Raw genomic sequence first — 26,413 nt, 5'->3', positions numbered from 1 at the left:
ATGCACAAGCCGCCGCTGCCGCCTCCCGCCGCCGCGCATCCTCCCGCCGCCTGAGGACGCGGCCGCCTGCGCCCCCGCGGAGGGAGGTAAGCGGCGCGGCGGTGCCCTGCGCCCGCCGAGCCCCCGCCGCCGCCCGCCCGCCGCGCCGGGCATCGTGGGGCTGGGGCTGCCCTGCGCCTGCGCTCGCTGCCCGCATTAAAAACTTCCTGCGTTCCTCCCGCTGCCTGGGGGGTGCCGTGCGGGGGCCAGCGGGCCCTCAGAATGTTGCCGTGAAGGTTTGGGGTTTTTTCCAGGGTTTTTTCATCTTGGCGTGGGGATCTCCGCCCCCGCCGCGCACGCACAACTTCAGGCGCTCGCTCGGGGAGCGGCGGCGGCCGCGCAATTGCCCCCCCCGCCCCAGTCCCGAGGGTGGCGGTGTCCCCGCGGACCCCCATCCTTCTGGGGGCGGCTGTCCCGGTGGATCCTCCGTCCCATCCCTGGGCCCGCGCCCGGAGCTGCCGCGGAACTGCCTGGCATGGATCGGCGCGCACCCCGCAGGCAGCCTGCTTCCCTCCCTGCCTGCTTCCCAAGCGCCTCGGCCAGCCCCGTCCTCTCCCTGTGCCTGGCATGCATTCCCGTTCCCCCCTTCTTGCTTCTCCACATCCCCACGCGTGATGCATACGAGGAACTTCTCGGCACAGTATTGCTTAAATATGTATATGTGTGTGTGTGTGCGTGTATTAAAGCACTTCGTACGATTCCCGTGCTGGTGACATGTCCTCGCCGGTGTGAGGTTTGTTTGGCTGCTGCTGTGCTTTTCCATTGATGCTTTCCTTTTTTTTTTTTTTTTTTTTTTTTTCCTTTTTTTTTTTTTTTTTTTTCCCTTTTTTTTTTTTTTTTTTTCTTTTTCTTTTTTTTTTCCCTGAGGGTTGTTTTCCTGTAACTTATCTCCGAACACAACTGCTGCTTGGTGCCGTTCGGAGCACAGAGGTGCATCCCTTGGGTACCGGGTTTCAGAAGGTCTGGCTTAGGCTGGGAGGGAAAAGCTACTTTGTGTTTTGACATTGAGTGGATGTGGCGAGCTGTCCTTGTCGTGTGAGGATGCAGGTCTGTGGTCCCCGGAATTTTGGGTCCAGGTCCCTGTGCCTTCCCGGAGGGTGGAGAAGGGTCTGGAGCAAGGGACTTCTGGGGATGGATGGATGGTGGTGCTTGTCGTACACTTCATAAACAGTGTGTGCTCATCGTCTTCAAGATTATTTTATTTTTCCTCCTCTGGTCTCATTTATTAAACTGAAAATACTCCTTGAACGCTGGAGACAGATTTATCTCCCCACCACAACCCAAAATTATGGAGCCCTGGTCATGTAGTTGGCTGCTTATCTTTTGTTACTGTACATGAAAACTGCATAGAAAAAAATACAGCATTCTGGTAACTAGATTAAGGGGGATTTAATCACTTTTCCATCAATGAAGGAAAAAGCCGTGCATGTTTGCTGCAGGCTTATTACTTGTTTAAATGGAAGATTATATACAGCATATTTCCGATAAATGAAGAAACTTTCTTTTACCTGATAGTCTTGAAAACAACTGAGCAAGTGTGTGTGTGTGTGTGTGTGCAGGCACGTGTGAGTCTCTTGCACCCATTTAAACATGTTTATCAGGCTCTTCTTTTGAGGGACTTTTAAAAACCCAAACTACTGTAGCTTTAAGGTGACTGCAGATAACAGTATTATTGTTTCTTATAATTAGCAATCTGCTGAAACTTTAAATCCTCCTTGAAAGATAGGATCTATGTGAGAAAAGGGATATTGTTCCAGCAAGCTTTATTCTTTTTTTTTTATTATTGTTTGCCTCCAAACCAAAGCAACAGTGTGTCTGTTATTGTTGTATTCTGGTTTAAACTGCTAATGGCTTTATTTTTTTTTCCCATGTGGAGAAAAATCAAGTACAGCAATATTTTACTCTGACATTTATCTGCGTCAAACTTTAGTTATGCTTGGGATTGTTTAATCTTCTCTGAATAGTGTTCAGGATTGTGGTTTTTTGTTTGTTTGTTCTTATAACCTGTTCTTACTGTGTGTATTTCTGGAAGTTGTCTTCAATTTAAGATGAAATATAGGAGCTATGCAAACAATTTAGTGACCCTTCCAGAATAAGACTTAGTCTGCATGTGTAAACTATGCTTTTCATTGCCTTGTTTTGTGTAGCTGGTTTTTTTCATAACATCCATATTGATATTTCCTAATAATGCTTATGGTATTTTAATTGAAAATTAACATTTGGTGTTTGAGTAACTAACTCTTTGAAAATATGAGGGTATCACTATGATTTATTTAAAACTGGAAAAACATACTGTCATACCAAGTAGTTGTCTTGCAAGTAATGACCTGTAACACTTAAATTGGATGAATTTTTGTTCATGTTCATTTTGCTTACAATAAAGGGTCTTAAATGAACTCCGAAATACAAACTGGGCTCTTGGTCTCAAACTGCCTGAGTTTCCTGCATTTGTTGTCTTCAGTAGCTTATGAAATGTGTGCACAGTGTGTCAACCTTTCCCTTAACAACAAAACCTATGAGCAAATGTTCAGTGTGAATTATATTACCGAAATAAAATATTCTATAGTTGTCATGGTTACAAATAGAGGCAGGGTTACTGGTTTTCATCTGCATGCTGGGGAGGGGGGGATCTAGTTTTGCCACTTTTTAATTACATTTCTAATGAGTGATGGTCATACTTCAGGTACCCAATATATTAGATACATGGCACAATGAATTAGATTTTGTCACAGTCTTGCTGAAACGAAACAAAGTGGTGATGTGCAGGAACAAACCCTTGTTCATTTGTTTTTTCGAAGCAGAAATCTTGAGGGAAGAAAGTAACCAGCTCTGTTTTGTCTCGGCTTCTAGATTAGCATGCTGCCAGTGTTGCTGCTCTTCTTCAAACAATAATAAAAAGTATATAGTGTGTATCTTGACTGGAAATCTTCTCAATCAAAGGAGAGGAAAGCATGGACCTAGGAATTAAATGTGATTTTTGGGTTTACTGAGCACTGTATCTGGTGCTATCACTTTTAGTGCCTGTTTGCGAGGAGAATTCATTATGCCCAGGTTTGCTGTGAGAGTCTCTCTGGTGATGTTGCTCTGCTCCCATGCGTCCTCCTCTCCCAGGTTGCGATCCGTGGTGTCCCTCGGAGTCGCTCGGGTTTGGACTGTGCTGGCAACCACCAGAATTGGGACCGTGACTATTTGCAGTTGTTGGCGCTTATCCCAGTGCTGTGTCTCTCCTTCTCTGTGCTCATGTGCAATTCAGTCTTGTCCATGCCTACTTGTTTTCCTGACCTTTTAATTTAGTTCCGATACCTGATGGACCCAGTTCTTCTGAAGCACAGAAGAAAAAAAAGAAAATAAAAAATTAAGGGGCCAGAAAAAATTCTTTTTTCCTTCCCTTCCTGCCTCTGTGTGCTGTGGTGGAAACTCACACACAGCATTAGGGTGGGAAAAGTACCCCATGATCTGGTAATGGAGAGAGAAATTCCAGGCTGTCCCATCTTGTTTAACCCATGTAACTTGCATCATACCTCTTTTGTGCAATTTATTTTTTAATCTTAAAACTCATTTGGAGTTTTCTGTTGGACTTTGGAGTTTTGGTCTCTCTTTAATATTTTTGTTGAGGTTTTTTATCCTCCCTTCTTTAGGTTGAGCATGGCCTTACTCAAGTTCTTGTAATGACTTGTCCACTAAACTCCATCGATCACTTGAATTTGCTGCCGTAGGCTATGGACCCAGGGAGCCCAGACAGCTGAGGGCCTGATCCCAAAGCTGCTCTATTTGCAGAGCCTCAACTTCATAGTGCAGCACTGAAGTCTACATCATTTTCAGATCACTAATTCTTTGTGCTGCAGTCGAGACTTGTAGCTAGCTAAAAATCTCAGCATGAGTTAGTGACTTATGTGGTCCTTCTGCTTTTTTTTTTCTCTCCAGATCTTCTATTTTGCACAGTGTGCTGATTCAGTGACCTTAAATATGACATAGTATCATTAGATTCTGTGATTTATTTGTGTATCTAATCACTTCCTTGATGTACTCACTTCTCTGTGGAAGAAAGTGTAAAACGTATATCCTAAAGCCCATGAACATACAAATTAGATGATGTTGGCTTGAATATACCTGCAGGTTAACTGAATAACTGCCTTTGCCCTTTGTCACGTTTTAAAAAAATTTCTAGTTCTATGTTGGCTTATCCAGCGTGGGGAATGGTTTCAACATCCCTTTGTGCAGTTAACTCTTCCATAAAGTTGCTTGTAGGAAGGTGGAGCTCCTATTTGAAGGTTTAAGATGCTCTTCCCAAGAAGTAAACTGCCAACAGCAACTCCGAGTGTGAGGCTGTATGAAGCATAAACAGCTTTGACATCCTCCTGTCACTTCTGTGTTTCCTTTGTTACCAGAAGTACAAAGAACTCCTCCTCAGCTATAAAGAAAGACATTGAAAGGAAATAGATTAGAAATCTCTTACGGGAACGCCTTTCTGTCAGGTTTTTGCAAGTCAACAGAGCTTCCCAGGGTGTGAATATGCATCGTTTACCTGGTACAGTGAAACCAGACCTGGTACAAGCGGTGCCCTGAAGCCTTCCCGGTGCTGTTGTTATGCAGCCAGTTACCTCTGAGCTGTCTTGACCATCTGATAAATGACGGTAACTGAATTCCTAGTCACACTCTTCCATAAATAATTTTATGTTGTGGATTACGATATGTGGAACATGGGACCATTTTGTCTAATTTTTATGTGCTGCTTTCTTTTTTTTTCTTTTTTTTTTTTTTTTAATCTATGGTGCTTAGGTTTAGGTTTTCAGATATTCTCTACTTGGGTTTTGGCCATAATTGGCATTAACATCACAAAAACACAGGTTTTTTGTGGTCTTAAATTTCAGGTAATGTGTAGTGCTGGCTTGCAGTAATAATACTGATTCTGTGAAACAGTCTGAAACTACAGACAAAGACTTATTTTAAAATGAACTCAGTGTTCCTTTTGTAGCTTTCTGTGATTTGTGTTTTTGTTTAATTCACTGCCATCCATTACAATATGCTATGTGATGTGTGATGTTGAGTGCTGGGATTTCTGCTGAGGTTTGGTTTTTCTTGGGTCAGTCTCCAGTTTTAGAGCTCAACTCTACATAAGTACAGGTAGTATGCAGTTTGATTGGGAACCAGATTATATCTCAAGGTGTGCATTTGAACTTGTTCAGTGCAGCAGTTTGCAAGAAAATCTGCCACTGATAAAATTCCTCTGCAACATTGCTGTTAACTAAAACCTGTTAAGCGTGCCTTGGCAGGAGTGCTTCTTGGACTGTCAGTGCAGTTGAGAGATACTGTGAAGAATCCTTCAAGTTGATACAGAGGTATCTGAGGCAATAACACTGTCTTGTAGCAGGACTCAAATTCAAGATCTGCCTAATTTGTTGAGCTGGACTCTATTCATATGTCTCTTCATATTTTTGAAACTTGGAGAAAGACTCATTATCAATATTCAATCCTGTCGTTTGTTTTTTTTTTAAAAAGCCCCCCAGACAAATCCAAAAACCTCCATCCCAGAACCAAAGTCTGCATGACAGTGCAGACTTTAGAAATCCTGGGTTTAAAGTGTGATTTAAAGCCTTTTGCTTCAGACACTTCTTAAAGTCCATGCTGATGAGTAATTAATATTTAAATCGGGTAATTCTGCTCTAAGATATGCTTTGTCAGACCTTGTTTTGCAGGGTTTTGGTTTTGGTCTGCAAAAGCAATGTTAGTAGATTTGCAATTGCAGCATACTGTAGCTAGTCAAAGAAAGGTTTCTTTTCTCAGTCTAAGGCTTAAATATGCTTTCTCCCTTAATTAGAGGGAGAAGAATTTAAATGCTGTTAGTTTTTCCAGCCACAGGTAAACCCCAGATCAAAAGGAGAGGTGAAAGAGTTCAGGAAGTTCATTGCAATAATCACACAACATGGAATAACTTTAAAGTGGATGCAGCTGTGTTTACCTGTGCTTTGAAATATATATATGTATTGCAGAGTTTGGTTGATTTGTAGCTTGCTGAGCACCTGAATTCATTAAATTATTCCTGACATATTGTATACTTCAGAAACTTCATTTTTCACTTTCTCTTGATTTTTATTGTCTCTTGCCTGCCAAGGGTGGAACAATGCCAAATTGGAACACTTCATATTACAAAATGTTGTCAGGTATATAAATGTCTGGAAAATACTTTTGAAACTATATGAAATGCTACAGAATCAAGCTAAGCAATATCTTTTTGAGCTTATTCATTAACCCTTCATAAAGTTTGGAAAAGCAGTGGCAGAGAGGCTGCTAATGCTGTATGAAGTTTCTTATGTTTTAGTACAAGCAGTAGAGCACAAAAATACATGTGTATAACCTATACACAATGAAATGGCTCCTTGACGGTGCCTGTATTCTTAAGTGTATCCTTAATATGGGATGGCTCAGCAGAGCTATTTAGCATGTTGTTGTTTGGATTATCAGGGCTAGGAGCTCTGATGGCCGTGGAAGCTGGCTCTTCTGATTGAGGTTTTGGTTTTTTACTTTTGCCCTCTTACTGAGTGGCTTTTTAGTAAAACGAGTTGGAGGCTATAAGGGATATCTCTGAAGGCTCCATGAATGAAAGAAGGAAAAGGGTAGAAGAAACGCTTTTTCTAAAATTTTACTGGTAGTCACTGGAGTAGGTAGAAATTTCTGGAAGGCTGAAATAAGTGGCTGCTTGATTATGAGATACTAGTTATATTTAAGGGTTTCTTTTAAAAACTGGATCATATAATATTTTTATTTAAAAACTGGCTCTCCTTCAAAGATGCAACTGTTTCTTTCTTGTCCTCTCTTCTCAGTTGGGGATAGGAGTAGGTGCAACAAAGCTTAGCCAGGTGTTCCTAATGACAATGGACTGCTCTGCTTTTCCCCCCAAACAACGGGTTTCTCCCCAGTTGTGCAAACAGCTTGATAGATAACATGTGAAAAGCCTCCGTACTACCACAGACACTTTGTAATCCATCCTACTTGGAGTAGAGAAATACCAGATACACTAAGGATATTGTGTGATGAGAGGTTATGAAAAATGCTTTGCCTTCTTCCTGTAGAAGGGCACAAAAAGTGTGTGACTAACACTCCCAGGTCATTTCTGACAGACTTGCTAATAAAATGCAAGGCAAAATGTTAAATGTACTGCACTGCCCTCTTCATTATGCTATTTTTGGCTGATCATATGAGGAAAGTATGTATCATTTAAACAAAAGTCACTGCTCTGTCTTCCCTTCCTTCTCTCCCCCACATTGTTTCACATTTCTAAACATTGAGCATACCAATCAATATTCCATTAAGAGGAGAATTAACTTGGGAGAAGCTTGCATGTATTTGCATGTAGTAGCTTATTTCTTGGTCTGTGGCTTTGTGTCGCCTTTCCCCAGTGTCATATTTTCTTTTTTTTTTTTTTTTAAGAACACTCCAAATATTTGTGCAATTACTTCTACTAGGGAGGTTTGCCGTGCCCCATCTTAATTTTGTCAATATGAGTTGCTGGTAGAGCTGTCTGCAGTGCCCTACTTGCAGGCAACATCAGTCAAATGTTTGTAGTTACCTTTTTGCTTCTGTTTTACAATAGCCGGGCATCAGGGTACCAGGCTTCAGATCAAATGTTGCCCCCGGTTACACACATGTAGTTAACAGAAGTCAATGTTGCATAGGCATAAATAAAAGTTGGGTTTGATCTTTGGTGAGTTAACTCTTACCTCTTTTACACTGTTGCTAGTCTGGATTTTCTGCAGGCTGGATTGAATGCCCGTTCTCAAATTCAGAATTCATGAGGCTTTGGCTGTCTCTGCCAATGTTTTATTCCTTATGGTCTTTGTATGAGACTGAAAGTAAAAACCACCTGCTTGCTTTCTGAGGTCTGAGCCTTAAGACTGCAAACAAATGTAATGAGATGTGATTAAAAGCTGCCTGTAGCACATAAGAGCGTGGGTTGTGGCTGCGTGGGACCTCCTGGGGAATCTCTCAGTTGATCTTGATGTGTGAATTGTCACAAGAGCTGCTGAACTGCAGACCAAATCCTGATCTAGTTAACACCTGTGGAGCTGACATATTCCAATATGTATCTGATGTTGCACAGTGCTTCTCTACCCTGAGGAACAAATCACTTGTGAAATTCAACTGTGAAGGTCTTGAGGTCGAAGAAAAAGTCTGCAAATCTCAGTAGATGACAGCAAATGTAAGAGAGGGGGAAGGAAATACTTGCTTGCTAGTCTCTGGTTTGTACAGTCTAGGTGCTTCAATACCTTTTCTTCTTTCCCCTCAGTTCTTTATTATATAAAATGGGCCAAATTTGTCCTTGGCCCAGATCTGTGCAGTCAAATGAAGTTACATTTGGTACCCTGAAGACATTAGATAAATGTTCTACCCATTCTTTAAGTTTATTGAATGTCCGAAAGTAAAGCCTATTTCCTAGTACATTTTTCCTTTTTGGAAGAAAAATGTGTTGTTTTATGACTAAACTTCTGGGCAGTTAGAGTTTTGCAACATCACAACCTTATCTCTCTGGGAACTAAAAGGCAATGGGAAGTTGTGGCCAATATTTGAGTTATTTGTAGGAGATAAAAACAGAGCATGAAATGGTATAGGAATTAAGGAAATAATAAGGCTTGCCTGAAGTCCGTAAAATGTGAGATTGACTTGAAAAGTGGTATTTGGATACAGAACTGCAGCCAAAGATGAAGAGGAGAATTGTGATTGCCGTAATACTCTTTATTCTGGTTTATTTGGTTTTTTCCCCTGTCTTAAAGAGAAATTTTGGAAGTCCATTTGTGTGTGTGTCAGGTATGTTTTTGCTAAAAAAGAAATTGAAGCAAGTTTTCCTTAAATTCACTGTTTCAATATCACACTTGAACCGTTCACAGCAGCATCCTTCAAGCCTTCTAAAAACTATTCTTAGACAAATATTGTTGTTGCAGTAGCTAAGTTATTGAAGTATGGCATTTCAAGACTAATATAAGTGAAAAAAACCCCCAACCTTTGTGTCATGCTGGCATCTTTATTCAGAGAACTGTGTACAGCTGCAGTGCTCTGATGGCAGAGTTAAGGTAGCCTGGGCTGGAGATCAAGAATGACACCCGGTTGGGTCAGGTTGAGAAGCTTAAAACACTAATTTATGATGGAAGTGCAGGTGCAGCTTGAGCCCAGGCATCTCCTGCTTGAGGTGATGGTTAACCAGGGCATCATCAGGCACTCATCTGGAGAAGCCGGGGGGCTGCTGTGACTTCTGCTGTATGTAATCTGTGTGGAAGTCCTTGTTAACCATTTCCTTCCTATTTGTAGGCTGCACTGTTTATCAGGCAGTTATTCAACTTTAGAAAAACATGAGCAGGCTCAGATTTCCTCAAGATATTTACTAAAGTGACATCACATATGACTTATTATAAGTCTTTTCCTGTCTAAATATTAGATTCTAATTTTACAAGGTATCGGTTCATGGCTTTTAGTAGACCAGTAATCTCTTGAATTTGATTATAGCCACTTCAGGGTTGGCTTAAGAGGATAGTTCTACCCTAGAAACAAAGCATAAACCCCTTATCTTTTTATATAAAAAAGATTGGAAATTTAACAACAATCAGAACCATTCAGCCTTGGGACATCTTCTTGATTAGAAAATTGAAAGATAAAAAAACCCAAGGTCAGCCACCAGGATAAGATCCAAGAAATATCAGTGCTTGCTTTACCTAGATAATGTTACTTTTAATTTTAGGCAAAAATTTAGGATTAATGGCTGGGTATTGTGTATAACTATTACATGAACAAATAGAGCATTTAATCTTGGCTTGCTCTATGTAATAAAACAAATGTTTCACTGTATCTGCAGTCAATGTCCAGAGATCCTTGCAAGAATGATGATCGTGAAGCTCATACAGGAGAACACCATGTGACAGCATTGCTATGTGAAACCCATGGCCTCTGTCTTCAGAAAGAAATGGTAAATGTAACTCTGAATCTCTGTGTGGGCTGTTAGCAAAAAAAGAACTTGGAACTAAAAACTGATCTTAGCCAAGCCCAGAGCAGGCTCTAAGCATTGGTATCTGACCTGTCTGCCACTAGAGAGGGAAGGAGCTCTATACAGAGCAGGGATGCAGGACTTGGATAAAGGCATGCGTCAAATAAATGAGTGGGTTTTGACAGCTTTTTGTTTTTCTTTGAGGGCATGAATGTTAAATCATATAATTTTTTTACACCCCAGAACAACTTCATGAGCAAAGTTTTGTTGCCCAGAAACATCTATAAAAAGACAGAAATGCTTCACATTCCATGTATAGAGGGAAGTTGCAAATAGTTTTGGCATTGCAGTTGGTTAACTGCAGATTGTACTGTGGAAGCTGGAAACAAATATCTAACCATCCTGGTGAACTGAGAAAGTGCTGTATTCTGTATGAAATGAAAGCACAAAGACTTTCCAGGGAACTCTGGAAAGCAGTGGAGTTCTTCCATTTTCCTTCGTGTGACCTCAGTGTTCTGTTCTGCCTTCTATTTAGCTGCCACTCTGAAGCTTTGCTGTTGCACAGAAAAAAAAAAAAAGATCCTTAGAAAGTATGTGGAGTCAGCTTGAGTTCTGTGTGTAACTGCAGCTTTTTTTGGCTGCATTAGGGTCAGGCTCGTGCAGTCCCATCTGCCTGGTAGCTCTCCTCTTCCAGTGTGGCTGGCTTGCCAAAGCAGTCTGCTTTACATATATATATATTCTCAGAGTAGCTGTACATGCTCTCTGACCCCAAGTTGCTGTGTTATCTCTTCTGTCACTGCATCTTCAACCTTAAGCTCTCTTTTTTTAGATTCATCATGTTTCAAATTAATGAAAGCACCACCCACAATTATTGAGCATCTGAAGGATAAAACTCATCCTGTTAACTTCAGTTTATATTTGAAGGATTTTTTCCATTTTTGCTTTTTCTGTTTTGGCAATAAACTCTTCTGGAACAAGGGCTGTTATTTTTTTCCTGTACGGTTAGAGCTGCCTCCCTAGTAGTGCCTGGTGCTTTAACAGGACAAAAATGATTCATAAGCTCTGAAAATGCTGTTCTTCTCTACCCCTCCTTTCTCCATTTCAGTCGACAAAGATTCTGTTATGCTGAGGCAAAGCAGAACTTAATGCCACTTTTCTGTTTCTCTTAATTGCTTATTTTTTAAGATGAAAATATATCCTAGAGAGGTAAAATGAACATTAAAACATGTCATGATTCCTAAAATTATTTTAATAGTACTTTTTTTTAACTTTGGGATGATTTTAATCCAGAGATATTTAGCAGTAAAACAGGCTTGTTAGTCAGGGCTGTATCTGTTTCTTCTGGAAGGCAAGTATGTGCTTTGTCTCACTCCATTAAAAATAGTAATCCCAGGAATATATCGAAGGCTCCAAACTATTTTGGAGGTGGTTGTTGATGTAGAGGTCCACAGTCACGCCCACCAGAGGGCATTTTATCACCAGTTTCTTGGGGAAAAAGTTTTTTTCCTTAAGTCATGAATAAAGTAGTAAATATTGGATGGGAAAGCAATGTATGAAACATTGTACAGATAGCTTTTTTGTTTATGTATAAATACATATGCTTATTTCCTGGCTGTATTTATATGTAAATAAGTAATGATGTCAGCTTGAATGGTTGGGTTTCCCCTCTGCTTCCTAAATACTTTCTAATTTTATGTAGGGATAATCTGGGGAGAAAGGAATTCCTTAAAGCTCTCCCACAGCTGGTATAGCCATCGGTTACCAGGAGACTGCCCTCCCTGCCACACAAGTGCAGCAGATGCTCTGGATGATTGCAGTGTAGCCTTGCTCCCCCTCTCCAGGGCACTCGGAAGCAGAGGCTGCTGTTCAGAAGCCCTACTCATTTAGGAGGCTGGAATTTGCGAATATAGTTAATAGCAAAGCCCCTGGATCTAAAGGAAGCACTTGGCAGCTGGGGAAGTGTACATCTGCCAGATGGACCTGACATCTTGTGTTTGGCAGCCGTTAATGCTAAGGCATGATATGCAAAATCCAAGGATGACAGCTAGGAAATGAATTTTTATTTTAAAAACTGTGTTTTGATTTTGGTTTTTGCTTTCTTTTTCTTATCCAGCTTCCATTATGAAATAAAGCTCTGCAGAAAGGGAAAAAGAAATCTGCTCCTGAAAATACCTTTTCTGGCCAGTTTTCAGGGTGCTTCCTCATGAAGCTGACATCTGTGCTGAAGGTTGGCCTGCCCTAGTTCAGATGTCTGACCTTCGTCAGCCTGATACAGCACATATAATGTGATTAATTCCCTTCGATTCCCTATGGATAAATATATTCTCTCCAGCAGAGCCCCTGTGACTTGTTTGCAGCCTCAGCAGAGGCCTGGAGTCATGTGAGACCAAGCTGCAAACCTGGGCAGGGCTCTGAACAGCCTGTGCTGGGACATGTAGGCAGAACAGTGGTAAAAGCCTTTTTCTGTGTGGGACTCTCTCTGCATGTGTGTGGCACATGCTCTGAATTATTTGAGTGGAGGTTTGGAGACTTTGTGATCTTTGAGAATCTGGCCCTTATCCACAGAGGATACAGTGATCTTGTTTGGGATAACGGAAGCAAAGATAAAAGGCAAGAGCACAGTTCTTTGGAGCACAACCTCTGGGCAGATGGCTGCAGTAGGGATGGATGCACTCACTGTCTTTTTTCTGTGCTGTTAGTGGGGAGGCAGAAGGTGCTCTGGCTTCCCCTTATTCCAAGGGTTTTGTGGTGCTCTGGTCTGAACACTCTTCTATACAAAATAAGGTGAAGACCCTCAACCAATGGTGGTTGGGGAGCTATGTGGAAACAGTTGCTCAGACCTTAAAATGATTGCAATGAAAAAGTGAGGTGGAGGATTAATCAAGACTAGCTCTGCCTGATCAGCAGCAGGCAGTCTCATCCTAAAGTACCTCAATGTTTTTCAGCCTCTTTATTCAGATGATATATCCTTTAGCCAGGAAATATTTTTTTTCCAGCAGTGTTAGTGTCTGTGCAAATAAATGACCTATAAAAGAATTTTATTAATTCTCTAGGACTAAAACTTTGAATAACATTTTTAGCTAGATAAATTTGCTTTCTAGAACTGTCCAAATGATTTGATAAAGACCTATGTCTTTGCCATCTTGCCATTGCTGAATTTAGTAGCTTAATATCCCCAAGGGTTGTAAAAGATAGCTTGTGGTTAAGAGTTGAGGGAGTTGTGGGGTTTTATTAATATTTGAGGGCTCAAGAGTAAATTAGTGTTAAAGGGACTTTGGATGTGATTCTGTATTTTGTTTCCTTTGGTTTTAATTTTGCCTGTGGTGATGAGCTAGACCACATATAAATGTGGGGACCTGACTGTAAAGACTTAAGTGAGGGAGTGTTGTCTTAGTGGGTGAGTTAGTCTGCTAAGAACTTTGCCAGGATAAAACACCCCAAACCTGTTAGGAAGAGGAAATCAACAGGGTATAAAAAAAGTAGATGGCAGCACTAAGCTGTTCTGAAGGAGAGAGAATTTGAAGGTGAGAAGGATGAAAAAGCCTGTTAAATCTGCAATTATTGCAACAGTGCAAAACTCCCGCAACATGATAGTAACTCATATTAGCAAAAGAACCTTGCAATCTGGTTTCCCTGCTGTTATGCTGGGAGCAGATACTACTGCTGGTTCTTATTTCATTAGTGAGGACCATATGAGGTCTCAGGGTAACTCTGAGCTAAAGCAAGCTCGTATCTAGGTTTCCTACAGAGTGACTTAAGGATTTGACCTGACTGCTGTTTGTATCTTGGCGTTAACTTATTAGCACTACTGTTATTGTATCAGAAACAATTCCTTTACTTCCAAAGTATGTTCAAAGACATCTGTAACTTCAACGTATTTTCATTGTGGCATATAGGTCTGTGGCAAAGCCCTGAGTTATTTGTTCTGTTAGTAGGACCACACAGCCAAGTGCTTTTTGACAGAAGTAGCCAATACCAGACTGAAATCTTATAAAGATGCATATTATTCTGTATTTGAATTGGTATTTTAATGTGCCTCAGCAGAAGCCTTTCATACCAAAAAAACTACTTGTCACCTTTTGCTTACTCTGCTGCTTTGCTCAGTCTGATGTTAAATACTGACACCAGAGGCCTCTCTGGAGGGGGCAGGGAGGAAATGCTTGCATTGGAGCCAGGTGACCGCCTTGCTTGAAACCTATTTTTGAGAAGCAAAAGACTGTCTTTGCATTTTGTGAGCTCCAGAATCAAGCAAACAGAAGACAAGTTCCCTAGTTTTGTTATTGTGCTTTGAAGCAGCCTGTCCACTAATAAGCTGAGGAGTTGGCAGCATGTGCCTGGGGAAGAATCTTGGATGCTTTCAGCTTTGAGCAGAATGGGAGGAAATCCATGTGTTTTTAATTACCAAACCAGTTGTTTCTAATGTTTTATCTGACCAGCCCTCTCCTTGGGGAGCAGGAGAGCCCACTAATGGTGCAGAAGGTGAGCTTCTTGGACTCTTGTCAGGCTTGGTGCTGTGACAACTTCCCTAGGGAAGTCTGTTGCAGTGTTCAACCACCCTCTCAGTGAAGAACCTCTTCTTAGTGTTTAATCTGAACTTTTTTGATCAATTTGATCAACTGCAAATGGAAAACCAGTTGTATGGATGGCTATTTGGTATAGCTAAGGAGAAAACTCTCAAAATAATGTAAGAACCAATAAATCAACAAAAAGAAAGCAAAACAACTGAAGAAACCCAACCAAAAAAACTCAACCCAAGAACTTTTTACATAGGTTGACTTGTAGCCTCTGCACTGAAAGTAACTAACTTTATATGGTGATGATTGCATGCATTGTTTGTTATTATAAGTATTATAGGAATTTGGCAAGGTTTAAGACTGCTAAAATAAACTTATTTTAGGAAACAGCAAGTAAGTTCTGCTTCTGGAGAACTGGATATGTTTTGAGGACATAATTTTTAATATTACAGTTTTTGTACCTTCTTGAGCAGCTAAGGTGGTTAACTAATATACATCAGGAGTAAAGAGCTTTTTTATCACATGGGTCTTATTGGTCCAGTTGTGACCCCAGAAAGATGGGAAATATGATAATGGTTTTTTGTCTGAATTTAAGTTTCTGTGATACTCCGTTTTTTTTAAAAAAAGTGTTTTTCAGAAAAAAATATCCACTGCTTTTAAAGGGCTAAATGTTTTGTGTTCAAATGAAGCTTAAGAACAAGCCGACCATGGAGCTACCAGACTTCCAGTCCATGTAATCAAGTACCTACTTCCAGCAGTTCCCAAGGCCAACTGTTTATAAAAGGAGAAATGATATTTTGATTTGGGCTGTTGTAATTATATTTGTCTCACAGTATCTTTCAGGGGTTATCCCAGAAGTTAAATACCTTGTACCAAGATTTGTTTTATCATACACTCTTAAATCTGTTGAAGTTCTTAATTATGTGTGTGTGCTTTGGTGCAATTCTTGCTTTTTTTGTCCCTGACAGCTTCTGACTTCAAGCTCTGCAGTCTGGTTAGACATTTTTGAGACTATCTTATTTTTATCTCTTCTGTAACTTGTAGCTTTTATTGAATTTCCCTTTGTTATGCAACCAAGAAGAGAGAAACTGAAGTTATGACTTCTCTCTGCTAGTCATGATGTTACATTTTTATTTCATCTCTCAAGTCTGCTATCCAGTCTTCAGTCTGCCTTCAAATAAGCTTCTCCACATCCAAAATACTCTTGTTATGGTCCTCTGAGTCTCCAGTATTTCTCATGGATTTGGGTGCCTAGCACAGAGTAAGGAAGCAATACTGTTGATTTGATAGTGGCACTTCAAAACTGCATTATTCCTCAACCGAACATACTAAAGGCTTCTTGGGTATTGTTTTCCCTGCTTCACCAAGCAGTTGTTTCAGGGTTTTCTCTGACCTCTCCAGAATGGTGCCCATATGAATTTAGCTGAAGGACTGAAAGTCTGGATAGCTCTCCTTGAAATTAAATTACTTGATCTACTCTGTTTATTTCAATACAGGTTTTTGATGTTTTTAAGGTTGGGGGTTTCCCTTTTGCAAAAATCAGTGGTTCTTCTGAGTTATTTTACGTATTAGGACATTTTGGGGAATCTGAATTGGATCTTATTCTATTTTTGGAACTAGGCTAATGTCAAGAAATTCTCATTTCTCACATGTATATCAAGGGTCCAGGATTTCCACAGGTTTCCTTTCTTTACCAAGCTTTGCATCAGCGGGAGATGGTGGTTTGCTGAAGTCTGGCTCTTCCCTTACTGTGCTCAGGATTAGACACTAAGTTTAGTCTCTTTCTGGTTTTACTCTCAGGAACAGATCATGGAGAGGAGGGGAAGAATGAGCAGTATGACTCAGTGTACAGCATGCCCTCTCTGTCTGACAAGCTGTGCAGTCCCTGAGGTTTCTGTCAGCTCAGGCCAGAGCAGTGGTATCTTCAGTGCTGACAGGCTTGTGTTTGAGTCCTCCTCTACAGATCTGAGTGTGCTGCATTCCCCCAGCAGAGCAATGCTCATCTCTGCTTGTATGTCTCATCCCCATCCCACCTATTTTCCTGTGTTGCCTTTATAATGAGTCAAGTTGAATTTCTTTAAAAAAACTTGATAAAAAAACCCCCCTCAAACCCAACTTCCCTCTCTGGCTTTAGCTTCTGGCTGTCATTTCTCAGGTGTCTGAACAGTTGCCTCAAGGCTTCTGCTTCTCTGTTCATTTGTGCTGATTTAAGCTGAGCACAGCTGATTTATGAAATATATCTTAAACAAAGTTGGCTGAATAGCAAGGTTTAGTTTCTCTTTCTTTTTTTTTTTTTTTCTCCCTTCATGGGAACTTAATTACTGGGGGGGTAGAAACGATTTTGGTGGCTGATATTTTTCTGGTTTTATTCAATTTTCATGAAAATTAGATCCAAACATAAGAACATTTCCTTCACACTGGAAATTCTAAGAAAATATCACTTATAAACACTGAAACAAACAAATAAAAATGTATCCATTGCTTGTTTGCTTTGAAGTAATACTTGTATATAATCAAATGACTCCATAAGCTGGCAGGCAGCTTTAAGAACAACATCAAATGTGATTAAAGCAAATACTCAGTTGGCAACAGTTGGACCTTTATCACAGTTAAGGCTTCTCAGCATCAGACTTTCAGCACTCCTGAAACACTGTGAGAATGAATAAATAACCATCTTCAGGAAATCTGAGGTGATCGTGTCTGTTTGGCCCTTGTCTTGCCATTCTGCTCTGTGACTTTCTGCATTTCTGCTCTGTGACTTTCTGCATTTCTGCAGTGCTTCATGTCAGGCTTTGCAAAGCTGTAGGAACAGGGAAGCTGAGATGCAGTGAAGAGAAGGGATTTGCCTGAGGCGCTCAGATCAAATGTACTCCCAGTTCTGGTGGCAGAAATTGCGACTTGCACATTTCTCTCTAGGCTCCAGTAATCTGTTGTCCTGTAGGGCAGCACTGTTTGTTTGTACCTGGGCAGTCTGGAAGGTGACCTGCCCCCAGGGATGGGTTGGTGGCCCTTGGCTGCAGTGGGGAGGTGAAGCTTTGCCTGCGCTTCGAGCACATTGTAGTGGCGATAATAAAACCACATCTGCCCCACTGCCAAGGACTTGGCTGGCCTTTTAAAGATGAAATTTACTTCTAGTGTGCCTGTCCATCCTAGTCATCATAGAATAGACAGAGACAAGACAATGTTTTATAATTTTTTTTTATTCTCTAAAAGCAAAATGATCCTTCACCTCAAAAGCATTGAGAAATCTTCTTTGTCATATGCTGCCACAACAAGGCCTGTGGCTTTCAACACTTGAATTTTGCCACTTTATTTTGTGAAATACTTGTTCTTTATTTCAGTTGTACACTGGGCTGTAGGATGTGGTAGGCTTCTGTAGCAATGCCCTCAGTCTGCCCCAGTGTGTGCCTCTGTGATGGCTGACAGTCCCAGAGACCTTGCCAGGGAGCTGCTGAACACCATATGCAAAGAAGTAGCAAAAATACTATGGAATTGAGCCCTAGCAGGCAAAAAAATTATTTCAAAGCTGTGACTGAGGCAAGTTTCTGAGCTTGTCAAAAGAGGCTGCGACGAAGGTTGCCTTGGAACTGTCGTCATGCTGAAAGGGAACTCATGGTCTTTGGCTTGGGGATTATAGGATGTTAGCATAGATAGAGCCACAAGGTCCTAAATGGTTTGGGTCTCTTAGATAATTTCTGCTAGTGTGAGTAGTCGAATTGGGGCAGCTACTCCAAACTGCTTGATTCCTTAAATGAGATGCCTCTTGCAAGGAGTCAGCAGTGTTCTGGTAACCTGGAAGAATGTGGGTGACTAATCTGCAGTAGAGTGCGAAGTCATACCTCTGGCACCAGTGCTGTGCAGGAGCCTGTGCACTGGCACAGTGATGAGTGGAGCTGATGGAATTAGTGCAGGGCCATGGTCTGTCAGAAGCTGTCTTGATGAGTAGTCCTCATCCTGTTGCTGCTGGATGGTTGTGGGGATTATTCTGTATTGCCCATAGGTGGGGTTTTTGCTTGTAAAAACTGAGTCATGAGGTAGGAAAAGCCCTTTACACCATTCTGGGTGTCCGATGCCCAGACACCAGCAGCAGCTATCAGGTATCTCTTTCTCAGTAGCACAGAAAAGCGAGGGCTGTGGGGTAGGACTGAAACTCCTCATCCTCTCCATCTATCCTTAGGGCACAGGGCTGGAGCTCAGACCTCAGAGCAGCAGTAGGTGATACTGCTGCAGAGTTAAGGGATATGAGCAGGACTATCAGAGAAATAGAGTATTGGAAATCTGAAGCACTGTCCAAAAGGGAAACATCCACAAAAGGAAAGTGGGATGTGCAGGAAGGAGATGATAGAGCTTTTTCTGTTTGCACTTAAAGGAGAACTAAGAGGATAATCTGCTGTGACAGCTGCCAGGTACCTGCTGCACTGCTGCCTTAGTGATGCACCAGTCCTTGCCCAGCACAGCTGCCAGCTGCTGATAGAGGGATGCAACATGGATGGCCCAAGTGGAGACACTACTCCTTTTGGAAGAAGGAAGAACTTGGTTTGTGGAGAATAGAACAACTACAGAGAGCAAAATGCTTCCTTTCTGCATGGAATAAGTGACTTCCAGTTAAAGATAGGCTGCAGTGTTTCTTATGCAATTCTGAAAAGCTTCAAGAAAGGAAGAAGTAGCAATTGAAGACATTGTTCATAACTCATCTTGTTGCTGAGACCCATTAAGCCTTTGCATTACTTGAATTGTTTTATTTCCATATTTTAAAACCATCTGAGAAGGAAATTACTGTCCAGCTGTCTTCCAGCTGTATTTTCATAGAGGTTGACCCTGTTTCCAGCCTGAGAATATGTTGCCAATTACCTTCCTTTTTTAGTTACTTTCTTTAAGTGCCTTATCTCCTAGTTCTCACCTAGTTCTTGACTTGATGGGGTTTTTCCCCATCAGTCATGAATATAATTATACAGCTGTTATGACAAGCCTTCAAGCTTTGAATGGTGGTTATGGGAGAAAACATATAAAAGTATTTCACCCTTTTGGGGGAACATGCTCTTTCTAACAGACTGGATGGGCCACCTTCTTTTACTCCCTGTAACCAAGCCAACACTTCTGTGGTCTGGCAGGACTTGCTCTGACCTGAGGATCGAGAGGTCATGAGGTCCCATTTCCCTGTTAGGCTCCTTGTGGTTGACTGCCACTTGAGAACAGGACTGAGAGGCTGTCATAGGGCAGCATTTCTTGAAGTGACCTACTTCTTTCATCTGGCAGTGACACCTCACCCAACCAGCAAAGCTGTATGTGCCAAATTATGTATGTGTTTGGTAGCTCTGGAGTACAGACCACAATCTTTTCGTAGAATGGAAGCCAACCCCTGGAGTTGGGCTGGTCCTCTATAGTTGCCAACTGCCTGGCTTATAATCTTGAAAAAGTGCACCCAAGATCTACTGTTAATAATTTGTCTATGCAAGCTTTCCACCTACATCTTAACTAAGAGGCAAAGGTTTGTGCTTTCAATATGAGAAAGGTCAGGGTTTACACTGTCCTATAAAAGTTTGTGGTTACGGATTGCACTCCTTGCTTTTGATGTAAAAAACACCCAAAAAATCAACAAACTAAAATCAGTAGTTCAACACTCTAAGCAGGTATCCCTTAAAAACTTGTTGGACAGTCCAGAAAAGCCTGTTACACACTTCAGAAGAAAGTGCTAAATGTTTTCAGAAATGTTGTGTGTTACTGGCTTAGGGCACTTCTGACAAGTTCAGTATTTAAGCAATATTCTAAGCAGGGCAGCAATAAGGAACTCCCACTGATGGAGAGCTTGCTTAAACTATTTAAAAACTTAAACCAGTCAAATCTTAAGTTAGAGGAAAATGTTGAAATGTGTTTTTTTACAGAAAGGGATTTCCTTTTGAACCCAGCTGGACATCTTTAGCTTGAAAAGAAAATCAGCTGCACAGGTAGATACCAAATCTGCTCTGCAAAGAGCTGTTAGTCCCACTGGAAAGATTCCTGAAATGAAAACATTTCCAGCACAATGTAGTATCAGTAGTGGATCCTTCCCCTCAGTGGTAGTTCAGAAACACAAAATGTGGAGCATCAGTCAAGCAGTTTTCTTGAGATCTTGTACTACTACATTTCTCGTGAGAGAGGGCAGCCAGTGTTTGCTGGATCAGTTGGTTTTGGGGTGGAGGTTTGTTTGGGGTTTTTTTGTTATTGTGTTTGTTTTGTTTTGTTGTTTTTTTTAATAGAAGCTCTGAGGAAAAGTATAATAGCAATGAGAGTTCAGCAAACTTCAGCAAAATAGGCAGGCAAAGTAGTCTGCTAGGAAGTATCATAATTAAAAGCAAACTACATTTGTCAAAATAAATGAACAAAACACAGTTTATGGTACATTAACTTGTTTGCTTACTTGCACATAACCAAATTCTTTTGGATTAGCAATTGGTATCCCACTCATTAGTGAATGTTAATTAGATTCTATTGTGATACTTATTCGCAAATTTTAGAAGAGGGAAAGAAAAGGAAACGAGTTATTGGGGCCAGGCCCGGTAAACTGCTAAGCACTCTTTGGCTTGATCTGAATTTAAAGGCATTACTTAATCTTTCCTCCTTAACAGGGTAGAACCAGCTACCTGGAGCCCACCAGGACAGCAGCAAACTTGTGTTGTCTGTCACGGCTCAGTTGCTCTGTGATTCAGGTTTGATTTTTTGGAAGATGCCAGAGGTGTTGCAGACCCTCCTGTGCTGCCAAGCCTGGGCCAGGGTCTGGCTTTCACCTCTCCCTGTCGTGCTGGGGCGTGAGTGGTGCAGCTCAGCCGCTCTTGTGTTCCACCCTTCGGAGCTGCCTCTCCTGTTACCCACGGCTTTTCCAGAAGGTACAAAGTGAAATTAGGGCGAGTCTTGCCAAATCCTTTGCTGACTCTGAGGCTGTGAATACCATTAGTGAAAACTGACTGTAGAAGAAATTCTCATGTTGCTGTTGAGAGAGGTAATGGCTGTGTCTGAAGCGTTTCCATGCTACCGACATGAAGAACGAGGCACTGGTTTGTGTCACAGTCACAAGCCAAATCCCTGCAACAGGGGAGGCTTCTACATGTGTTTGAAGGTGGCAGAGGACCTGTTTTGGCAAATGCATTAATTCTTAGTGAATGATTAGGTGGGGTGGAGCTCTTCTCCCTCTGTATCAAGGAGGTTTCCCTCTTGATTTTTTAAATTTTTTATGAGTAAGGTACAGGAAAGAAAATGCATAATTCATTGAACTGTATTTTAATCAGATGTTTGAATTTCACAATTCCATATGTCTTCCTAGGTATCTCAACAATTTTTTTTGGGTAACAGTAAAACATGAATTGTGCCACTGTTACCTCTTCCTGCTTCACCAAGCAGGACTCAAACGAGGAGATCGGTACAGTGATCCCAAGCCAAGAGCCTCAGAGGTTTCTAGCCGAGAAAAGACTGCAAAAGACAGTTATGAGGTGATGTAGCAGAAGCTCCTTAATGTTTTTAACATCCAGAATGTCAAGGAAGAAGCCATTTTTACTCATACCTGAATGTTGTTTCTTCATTCTAGGTAGCAGATAAAGAAGCTTGCTGCTCTCTTGGAAGCACTTGTTGATCAGTGTCTCCTGCCTGGCATAGATGTCTGTACCGTCTGTGGCCAGGGATGCATTCCTTTATATTGTCCTGGTAAACTCAGCACAGAATTGGTGCTTTCTTGTATACTCTTAATTAATCTCATCTGAAGTGTGCTTCTAATAAACTTCTTCTAAGTTTTGTCACCAAACTCTTAACGTCTGTTAGAAATATAATTGGCATATACATTTAGTGATATTTTTTTTAAGAATCTTCTTTATTTAGAGAAATATGATGAGAAAACCACATTGAAGGAGTTGATTATGCTTGGTCTCCAGTGCACCATTAGCTGCATACTGCTGGCAAGTTTGGAAGATTACAAATAGCTATTTTTGATGCTGAAGTTCTTATTTTCAGGGTATTACAACCTCACTCTAAAATGCTGAAGTACTTCCAATGACTTTAGAAGAAGCGCAAGTTGATTTCAGGACCTGTGGTAAACCAGATTGATGACTAACTTGGGGTAGCTAGAGCATGAAGAGCAATGGGATGTCATAACTCTCTGGAACAGTCGTCTGTGTGTAACTGAACTCAGGATGATGTCATATCTCAAGCCATTCGGGGATCACTGAAGTCTACAGAGATAGATTTTATCCCTTGTCATGGGGAATCCTCTGGATCAACTCCAGGCTGCAACTTGCTTGGACCTTCTGGTCTGTGAGAATTTTTTTCAGGCATGCTGGAAACATGGTTCATTTAACAAGGCTTATCAGCAAAACCAGGATCTGTGTTAAGGCTGATATTCCTGCCTAAGAGAAGGTTTCTTGCATCATTTCCATATGAGTATTTTTATTTTGCTGTGATTGATGGCCAGCACTTAACCAGACCATCTTTGGTTACGCAGAGCTGAATGTTTGAATGCTGAGCTGTCAGGTGCATGGCCAATATGGTTGAAATACAAAGATTCAAATTAGATACACTCATACTGAGTGCACTTCAAGGAATGGCAGAATAGTTTGGGTTGGAAGGGACCTTTAAAGTCTAGTCCAATCCACCTGCCATGGGCAAAGATGTCTACAACTACGTCAGGTTTCTCGGAGTCCCATGCAACCTGACCTTGAATATTTCCAAGGATGGGGTACCTACCACCTTTCACCACCCTCATTGTAAAAAACTTCTTTATATCTAATCTAAATCAGCTCTCTTAGTTTAAAATGATTGCTTATTGTCCTATTGCAGCAGGCCCTGCTAAAGAGTTTGTCCCCATCCTTTTTATAGGCCCCCTTCAAGTACTGAATGGCCACAATAAGTTCTCCCTGAGCCCTTCTCTTCCCCAGGATAAACAACCCAACTCTGCTTTTCCTAACAGGAGAGGTGTTCCATCCCTCCAGTCATTTTTGTGGCCTCTTGTGGACTTGCTCTACCAGGTCAATGGCCTTTGTGTGCTGAGAGCCCCAGAGCTGGATGCAGCACTGCAGATGTGGTTTCAAGAAGGTGGAGTAGAGGGGCAGAATCACCTCCCTCGCAGTTCATAAGAATTTCTGAGCTCAGGTCCTTGAGATAAACTGGGCATAGGAACAGTTAAATAAGTTCTCCCATTGTGCTGTGAAAACGCTGCAGGTGCCTGTCTTGGTCCAGTTGATAAGTGGAAAAGTAGAAGTGAGACTCTTCTAGGGTGTGCACCAGGGTAGCATCAGCCTTTTGGCACCATTTGGACTCAGCTGGGCTTTGATATTTGTACCTGTCATTAAAAACTTAAACACTGAAGAAGGACATAATTGCAAGAATTTTATATTAAAATTATTCTAATAAAAGCCATTGGAGTTGGGATTCTTAAAACCCATTCACTAGGGGCACATCAGTTCCTGTCTTGATCTAGTCTCTGGGATTTTTTAAGCTGACTTTATTCTGTGTAAATTAAAACCAAAACTGAGACCAAACTGATTTTGAGGAAATTTTTAGACTCTATGGAATTGAACGTAGTTCTTCTGGTCTTCTAAAATTATGCTTTCAACTTCTGCACCAGGAATATCAAGTTGGGACTTTTCCATAGTCATTTAAATCTTGCTGAGTGCTTTGAGTTTATCAGCAGGAGTACATGATGTGTTCTTCCCTTTCTACCCTCTACCCCCTTCCACAACTTTTTATTTCTATGTGATAGTACCCTGTTGGATATAAAGTAAACATGCTTGCTCCAGAAAGCTCTGTGATGAAAGGAAGAATAGAGATTTGCTCTTCCCATGGTGACAGAATGCCTAAATAAATTGTTGCCAGTATGAGCATAGAAGCTGGAGCAATGTGTAGTTTAACCACTAGGAAATGTATTCAAAGAGCCACTGGTAGTAGAAGAAAATCAGCTAAAAATAAAGTCTGCCCCTTCCTAATGTTGCATGGTGGGTAGAAGGGAAATATTTATCAATTTGTTACACCTCCCCTTCCCCCCTCACCTTTATTTGAAAGCTCTCATTCAGGGGTGTAAGGGGATTGTCAACAACTGCATATGCAACTATAAGTTTTTTTTTTCACCCAGTAAAACCACTTTTATAATTTGGATGCTGAAAATAGCTGCCTTCCTGCAGGAGGATGGAAAGTGCTGCAAAATGAGATCTCACTTGCAGAAAAATGTGTGCCTTTGTCTTAAAGACATCAGTAAAAGGATTTGTTTTGGGTGTTAAATATGTCAGCATTGTAAAGAGCCAGCAACCCACTTTGTTTTTAAATGTTTAAATAATTATTCCTATGCTATGCTGCCGTGAATTATGATTAATTATACGAGTCACAACTTGGTAAGAACCAACCCATGAATGAAATATTATATTCAAGGGTTTGTTTTTCTGCCTGTTTTTTTTAAATTCGTGAATTTTCTAATAAAAAAAAAGGCTGGCTACAAGAGGCCAGCTGGCACTATTATAGAGTGATAGGGGAGAGCTGTGAGCATCAAGAAGGCGCAGCGTGACGGAAGGCAGCCAAAAGGATTAAGGTATCTTAGAACTTCTTTGCCGTAGGCTTAGTCTGATGGCAGAGGGAACATGTAATTCCTGCTTTATTTTATTTGTGGCACAAGTGAGGAAGGGGGTTGAAGTTGTCATGACACAGTTTGAGGGATCGGGCCAGTGGAGCTGCTGCTGGGGCGTCATGGAAGTGCAGAAGGTCAAAATGGAGATGATGTTTTAGGTCACCTTTTTTCTAAAGCTGCCTTCCTGTGGGTCTCTTGGCATAAAAGGATAGTGAACAGGGCTGTCCAAATGGCAGAGGTTTCAAAGGGGGATTGGGAGTAATAAAAGATAAAGCTCTGCTTTATCTTTTAAAAAATAAAGCTCTGCTTTAGTATTAATGCTGCGTTGGCAGAACTCTGCAAATATTTTCAGCTATTTTCACTGTATATCCAGGGACTACAGTTGCCTCTTATATTAGAAAATGTCCCATTTACTCTGTGAGAGGATAGGCTGCCTTTTATTTCTGCCTTTTTTTTTTTTTTTTTAATAAGCAACAACAGTAAAGTAGTAGATACTGATATCTTTGAACTTTGTTCTTGTGAAAATTCAGGGGCTTCATTTTATATTCCAGAGATATCACTGATACCACCTTTTTGGTGTGCACCTATTTGCATGCTTATATATAAACATATATGTATTTATGGGTCTATATATATACACTGAAGGCCCACAAAGTTAATGATAAATTAAAAGATGCCCACATTCTAGTTTAAAGTTTTGATATTTTTTTTAGAATCCAGGTGTGAAGTTGACGGTGTCTCTTTAATACTTTCACTGGCATTATCTCTTAAATACTTCCATATTCAGTTTTAAAACATAAGTACTTGTGCCTCTTATCTTCTGCGACCACTGTTCTAGGAAAGAAAATCAACAGTCTTTGTAGGTATTTTACTTTCAAGGTATTGAGCCCTTGTGCCCTAATCTCTCTCAGAAGGGATTGTAGGAAGTGAAGTGCTGACTTGCTGCCTGTATTTAAATCCTCTTTGAGAACTTTTAATCTTTTTTATTTAATATTTTCAAGTCAGTTTGCAGCACGAGACTGCTCACAACTGCAGGGAGACTTGCCTTTTGGGAAGACGAGCACAACCTGTTTTGTGATGACTGAGATCTGGACTGTGGCATGTTTAGCCAGCCCTCGGGGTAGAGGTTGGCTGGACCTTAGGAACAGCCCTTAAATACACACACATGCACCTTGTATAAAGCTGCTCATACTTCTGGAAATACCCATAGGGTGTGCCAAAAGGCTTATTGCTGGAGGTTTGGGGTTGACTAACATCACTGCCTTAGCTGGGCTGAAGTGGACTGAGCTCAAGGCCACCCAACCCTTTGGATGC

At 41.1% G+C, this 26,413-nt stretch overlaps 1 protein-coding gene across 3 annotated transcripts in view; it reads left to right on the top strand.

The window, feature by feature from the left end:
- Positions 1–16: 16 nt before the first annotated feature.
- The window catches only part of KLHL29 (kelch like family member 29), a 395,104-nt gene continuing 368,707 nt past the window's right edge, over positions 17–26,413 (top strand). For all 3 annotated transcript variants that reach the window (XM_042032873.1, XM_042032874.1, XM_042032872.1), the window contains exon 1: positions 17–86. The gene's annotated coding sequence lies outside the window, so the exon portion shown is untranslated. The remainder of the gene's footprint in view (positions 87–26,413) is intronic.

The sequence above is a fragment of the Corvus kubaryi genome, unplaced genomic scaffold, assembly GCF_017639235.1.
Source record: "Corvus kubaryi isolate FWS band 111438036 unplaced genomic scaffold, C.kubaryi_AGA036_p1.0 37354, whole genome shotgun sequence".
Lineage (NCBI taxonomy): Eukaryota > Metazoa > Chordata > Aves > Passeriformes > Corvidae > Corvus > Corvus kubaryi.
The sequence above is the reverse complement of the archived record's forward strand: the minus strand, read 5'-3'. Positions and strand labels throughout refer to the sequence as shown.